Genomic DNA, 7,252 nt, shown 5'->3' on the forward strand with positions numbered 1-7,252 from the left:
GAGGGGGTGAAAGGGGGAACAGCACCATTTCCATTGCATTGCTTGGGCCAGAAGCTGAGGGGTTGTCTGTGATTCCTCCGTGCTGCTCGCCCCCTCTTCAGTCCAATCCGTCAGCAGCTCTCATGGGCTGTACCCTGAGTATGTCTCAACATCTCAATTTCTTTCTGCACCTCTGTCACCCTCATCCAAGCCGCTGTCATCTATTGTTTACAATACAGAGAAAGCCTCTTAATAGATATTCTTCGGCAGGGCTAATGTTTATAATCTTAGCACTCTGGGAAGCAGAGGGCGGTGAATTGCCTGAGCTTGGGAATTCAAGATCAGCCTGAGCAAGAGCGAGACCCTGTCTCTACTAAAAACAGCAAAACTAGCAGGATGTGGTGGCAGATGTCTGTAGTCCCAGTTGTTTGGGAGACTGAGGCAAGAGGATCATTTGAGCCCAAGAGTTGGAGGTTGCTGTGAGCTATGATGCCATGGCACTCTTCCCAGGGTGACAGAGTGAGACTCTGTCTCAAAAACCAAACCAAACCAAACCAGACCTGCTTTCTTCTAGGCTTGGCTTTCCTATGGTCTACCCTCAACAGTCACAGTGATCTTTTAAAAATGGCAGTCATGGCATTGCCCCAAAGATCCTGTCCTCCCCAGAGTCACGCCCTTTCCCATGACCTGCGGTCTCTGTGCCATCCAACACTCACCTGCCTTTCTGACCTCATTCTTTCCACGCACCACCTCCCACTGGGCACACATGGCCTACTTTCTGTTCTCCGACGTGTCAGACTCGCTCCTGCCTGGGAGCCTTTGTATTTGCCGTGTGTTTTCCCCGAGATTCTCCCCTTGGGTCTTCACAGGGCTGCCTCTAATCACTGAGACCATCCTGGGTAATATAACAAGAACCTGTCTCTATAAAAAGTAAGAAAAATTAGCTGGGCATGGTGGCATATCCCTGTGGTCCTACCTACTCAGCAGGCTGAGGTGGAAGGATCCCTTGGGCCCAAGAATCTGAGGTTTTAGTGAACCATCATTGAGCTACTTCATACTTCAGTCCAGCCTGGGCAACAGAGCCAGACCCTGCCTCAAACAAACTAACAAACAAAAAGTGGTTGGAAAGGTACCATTTCTAAAGAGTGTGCTCAGGGGATTTAATTCTTGCTGTTCTCTTATTACATACTCTTTGACATACCTTGTCATGGCTGTGACACAAAATGTACCTGTTTAAGGTACATAGTTTGGTAAGTTTTGACAGATGTCTACATCTGTCGCACTATACTCACAATCAGGCTAATGAATATGACTGTCACCCCAGGAGCTTTTTGTACCCCTTTTTTGTTTTTTGAGACAGTCTCAAGCTGTCACCCTGGGTAGAGTACCGTGGCGTCATACCTCATAGCGACCTCCAACTCTTGGGCTCAAGTGATCCTCTTGCCTCAGTTTTTCTATTTTTTAGTAGAGATGGGGTCTCGCTCTTGCTCAGGTTGGTCTCAAACCTGTGAGCTCAGGCAGTCCACCCACCTTGGCCTCCTAGAATGCTGGGATTACAGGCGTGAGCCACCGTACCCGGTACCTATCTGCTTTCTGGCACTATGGACAAGTTTGCATTTTTGAGAACTTCATAGAAATGGACTCATTCAGTATATGCTATTGTTTTGGTCTGGTTTCTTATATTTTGAGATTCATCCAGGTTGTTACATGTATGTTTCCTTTTATTGCCGAGCGTATTCTGTTGTGTGGGGATAAACCATACTGTGCTTATCCATGAACTCAGTGGTAAACATATGAGTTGTTTTCAGTTCTCAGTGCTCACACATGAAGCTGTCGCGAGCAGTGTGGGCATGTGCTCTCATCTCCATGGGGTAAATACTCCAGGGAGAGAAAAGCCTGGTTCCTGGGTGCATGTTTATACGGGCACATTTGCAAGTGCTTAGGTGAAGATTTATAATTTATCAAAGGTAAGACGGCTTTTAAAGGAATAGAACTGACAGGTAAGCCTGAGCCTTCAAAGTTCATCTTCTGGAAGCCTGTGCTGGTGAACTGGTGTGGACCTGCCTGGCCCACCTTTGACCTGGCTGCTTGTGTGGCCTGTTGGTATCTGCTGAGAACTTGTGCTGTTGTTGAGGCCTCAGGCACCTGGGGAGCTTGTGTTGTTCACTAAGACCAGCAGGTGTTTGTTGCTTACCTGGTCCTTACCAGCCAGTGTTTGCTGAGCCCACTTGCAGCTTGCATTTTGCTAGATAAGTTTCTTTGATAAAGAACTTATCTAAGGGGGAGGCCTATGTGTTCTTTCCTCAGTGAGTGCAGGCTTCTTTCTTTAACAAGCAGCTCCCCATAGAGCTGCCATATCTTCAGTGATGAAATGTGAAAATAGCATGTCATCACTGTCCTGCCCCAGGTACAGGAGTTAAAAGTCTAACCGCACCATTGTAAAGTAGTTAAAAATCTAACTGCACCATTACCCCATAAGAATCTCTGGAAATATTTAAGGTCCAAATGCTCTGCCTACCTCTTGAATACCAGGCACAGGGCCACGTACCTTGGCCTTCTGGTCTGTGTCAGATGTTTTGAGGAACACCAAAAACACAATGCCTTTGTCCCCTGTCTAGGATTTGAACCAAACATTAAATGACACAAAAGAGCAAAGAGGAAATCCAAACATCAGCTTTGTTACTGAGAAAGATAAACTGAAGAATATGGCTTGTTTGGGGCAAGTGGGCCCCGTACTAAACTGTGGAATAAAACTGGGTTCTTTGTCCGCTCTCTGGCAGCCCTGAACTGCAGCAGGCCTTCTGGGAAGAAGGGCCATTTCCAGTGTACTGAAACCTGGAAAGAACCCTGTGACCTTGACTTCCTCTATTTGTAACAAAGGACATAACCTATTTCCCTCAACTGATCCCTAGAGAAAGGGAAAGCTCGGCTGGGTGTAGCAGCTCACACCTATAATCCCAGCTCCCACTTGGGAGGCTGAGGCAGGAGGATCACTGGAGGCCAGGATTTAGACCAGCCTGGGCAACATAGTGAGATGCTCATCTCCACAAAAAGAAGTCAGCCAAGTGTGCGGTGCGTGTGCCTCAGTCCAGCTGTTTGGCAGGCTGAGGCGGGAGGGTGGCGTAAAGCCTAGGAGTTTGAGGCCACAGTGAGTATGATCATGCCACTGAACTCCAGCTCTAAAAAACTAAAATTTAACTTTCAAAGCCCATTCTAGAGGAGCCTCCAGTGCTATTTCGGATTTTCCCTCCTCGAGGCTCCTCCCTTGCCTTCACACACTGGTCCCCGTCCCTCCGTTGCTTCTCTTCATCCACCTCCACTCAAGCACTTGCTTTTCGTTTTGAAACTTTCACAGCATGAACATGCAGGTGTCATCTCCTTCGTAGATTTCCACTGCAGGTGCCATTTTTTCCCACATCAGATCAACTCCATCACCTCAACTCTCTGTCAAAGCGACTTCTTCCAAGTGCGGGAAGAAGTCTCCCTCTCCCTCAGTGTTTTAGATATTACTCATCAGGTGGCTATTTCCTGTAGGAACTTACCTCCTGCTCTCACCAGCTGTGTAGAGCAGGTAGGACAAGCATACCTTGAAGCCAACAAATGACCCAACTTTTGCATCATCACTTCCTTCTCCAGGTTCCCTGTTGGTTCAAAACCCAGAATAGAATTCTAGGACCGCAGGTGGGTGATGGTCAGCAGTCTAGCACTGAGATTATTTTACACAAGTAGTGCCAACAGCTGACACCATCGCCTTCAGAATGAGAGAAGGATTATTTCCTAATGGTGGTCATCTTTTATCCTGGGATCACATAATAAATACAGGAAAGCTGTCCGGAAAGTACTCATCCATGTCATGTGAAAAACAGACCCACATGGCTGGACACCTTCTGGACAGCCTTCATGTATATATTTTTATCTTCTCAAGACCCTTGTTGTATTTAAAATAAATTTTTAGGTTTTCCTAAAAAAGAAAAAGAAGGCTTTGAAAAACGAACCAGAAAATTGGAGGCAGGAGCAAAGGAGACTTTTTTTTTGATCCTGACATTGTTATTTTGGGGGGATAGATGCAACAGATGTTATTAATAGCAACACCACCACAATAGCTAATATTTACTAAGCACGGAAAGTGCCCCAGGCATTGTAGCTAGACATGATCAGATCAGAAGGCTGGAGGTTTGTACCAGATGCTGGGGATTAATTTCTGGTTTTCCTATGAAATGCTTAAGCTCAACAACTCTTTATTCTGATGAATTTTGGCTAGAGGACTGGGCACATGTCCTTCTGGCCTAGCAATTGAGGGTGGAGAAAAACACTTCTGATCCTTTGTAGCTGTGGCTGTCGGGTTTAACCTGTGGTTGACGGTGTACGAGGAAAGGATGGAATGCCACTTAGATATTGTTGGAAATTGTCCGAATTGCTCTGGTTCCATCCTCCTTCTGGGCAGTAGCTGGTTGCTGTGTCTGAGGGTCTGTTTTGCTTAGGTCTTCCTTACAGAGGCCGCTGTACAGCAGTGTAGAAGCTGTACACAATAGTCTTTGTGTTTAGCATCATGAATGTTTGAATCAAGTCATTATTTCAAAATAAAAGTTATTCAGACATTAAATTGAAATATCGTCCTTTTCAGCGTGGATGGTGTTCTTCCAGAACACCAGTTAATGTGTTACTGCGCACCTGTGTCGAACACCTTGCAAAGCACATGAGGTAGAGGTTTAGTGAGGTAAATAGTAGTGAAGGGGTGGGATGTTTCATTGGAGCGGCAAGAATAATATTTTAATTACGTGAAAGCCGTGAACTCATGTTATTTTGTTTCTCACAGATAGTGTGCACTGGGGAGTCACGTCTGGCATCTTGCCTTGCTGTTGACTAGCTTAGTCTACGGAGAGTGGTTTAATGGCAGGGAGCCTCTCTTCACTCCTGGGCAATCCCAGTGCCTGCTCTATAGGGTAGTTGGGAAGGTGGAGTGAATTCCCTCAGGGGCCTATTGCAGGGCCTGGTACACAGGAAGGACTCAGTGTATGGTAGTAGTTATTAGCAGAGAAAATCAGTATCAGTAATTTGTCCTTATGAGTAACAGACTCCATTAATTTCATTTGTTATCACGTGTAATAAATGTTCTTCTCGTAATCCTAGGATTTAAACAGGCCATGAAAATTTATGATTATGATTTTTTTTTTGTTTAAGACAGAGTCTCGGCTCAGCGCCTATAGCTCAACTGGCTAAGGCGCCAGCCAGGTACACCTAAGGTGGCGGGTTCAAATCCCCAGCCCGGACCCGCCAAAACAACAATGACGGCTGCAACCAAAAAATAGCCGGGCGTTGTGGCGGGCGCCTGTGGTCCCAGCTACTTGGGAGGCTGAGGCAGGAGACTCGCTTGAGCCCAGGAGTTGGAGGTTGCTGTGAGCTGTAAAGCCACGGCACTCTACCCAGGGGGACAGCTTGAGGCTCTGTCTAAAAAAAAAAAAAAAAGACAGAGTCTCACTTTCTTGCCCTGGTAGAGTGCAGTGGTGTCATAGTTCACAGCAACCTCAAACTCTTAGGCTCATGAGATCCTCTTGAACTCCTGAACTCAAGCAATCCACCCTCCTCGGCCTGCTAGTATGATTATGATCTTAAAAACATTTCTTCTGATAAGCTTAGACCAGAAAAAGTTGCAGGGAAAAGGATCATGAATGCTATATATATATATATATTTTTTGGAGACAGTGTTTTACTCTGTTGCTGCCCTGGGTAAAGTGCTGTGTTGTTGTCATAGCTCACAGCAACCTCATACTCTTGGGTTAAAGCAATCCTCTTGTCTCAGACTCTGGAGTAGCTGGGACTACAGGTGCCCACCACAACATCTGGCATTTTTTTCTATTTTTAGTGGAGACAAGGTCTCATTCTTGCTGAGGCTGATGTCAAACTCCTGATCTCAAGGAATCCACATGCCTCAGCCTCCCAGAGTGCTAGGATAACAGGTGTGAGCCCACCATGCCTGGCCTGACATTTACATTTTAAATAGCTCCATAACATCTCATTGTGTGGTTGTGCCATAATTTACTTCATCAGTCTGTCTTTGGAGATTTTGGTTATTCCTGGTTATCTGCTTTTAAAACGTTATAATAAATAAGAATGCCTTTTCTTTTTAAGAGGTGGGAGTCTTTGTTGCTCAGGCTGCAGCCACACAATCATAGCTCGCTGCAGCCTTGTACTCCCAGGTTCAAGTGATCCTTCTGCCTTAGCCTCCCAAGCAGGTAGGACTACAGGTGCACACCACCATGGCCGGCTAATTTTTTTCTTTATTTTTTTGTAGAGATGGGCTCTCACTATGTTTCCCAGGCTGGTCTCCACTTCCTAGCCTCAAGCAATCCTGCCTCAGCCTCTCAAAGTGCTAGGATTATAGGTGTGAGCCACTGGACCCAGCAATAACATTGATTGCATTTTTTAAGTAAAGTCCCTCTTAAGAACATCTTTATGAATAACAATGCCGTTATAATCTACCCCAAAGAAATAATAAATCTTGGGTAGTGCCTGTGGCTCAAAGGAGCAGAGCGCTGACCCCATATGTCAGAGGTGGTGGGTTCAAATCCAGCCCTGGCCAAAAACTGCAAAAAAAAAGTAATAAATCTTAGCCAGTATTGAAGCTTGTTTATTAAGACAAATGCTTAGACTTACAGTAACAAAGGTTATTAGTACATATTGCCAGACTTTTCCCAGAAAAGTCATGTGAGTTTTCTGTCCCACCTGCTGCATCTGAGAATTTGTCCTTGAATCACTTCTTAGCAGTAAGAAATAAACATAAGGCCCTAAGCCCTCCAACCAACTGAGTTCCCAACCATGAGGGAGGAAAGGTCAGACACAACTCGCTCCACCAATGACTTCATCCAGCTGCTTGACACTGGACTCCTTTCTTTTTTCCAGTTTGGACACAACATCTGACTAGCATTCCTTGCTGATAAGAGATCACTGACCATGAACTGGTTGTGGCCGGGGCCACAGGCTGCCCAGAGACACCCCTGTGCCCTTTGCCTTGCCTTTGAAGTATAAAGCCCAGGTTTACTGCGTTGAGATGTTGAGTCTGCACTGCAGAGTGAACTTGGGATGTGTGTAACATCTTGCTCTGCTCCCTGCATGAACATTCCTCCTGTAACTTATTAAATTTGCACGTTCAGCCAAATTGTTCAGCATGGATTCCTGTCTTTCCTCCTCCAGCAAAGTGCCTGCCTTTGGTTTCTGCTGGCGGCTTTACTTCCCAACCTATGGGTTGTGGCTCTATGTTAGAAAGAAAGCTCTC

This window comes from Otolemur garnettii, unplaced genomic scaffold, assembly GCF_000181295.1.
Source record: "Otolemur garnettii isolate 467f Iridium unplaced genomic scaffold, OtoGar3 scaffold00039, whole genome shotgun sequence".
Taxonomy (NCBI): domain Eukaryota; kingdom Metazoa; phylum Chordata; class Mammalia; order Primates; family Galagidae; genus Otolemur; species Otolemur garnettii.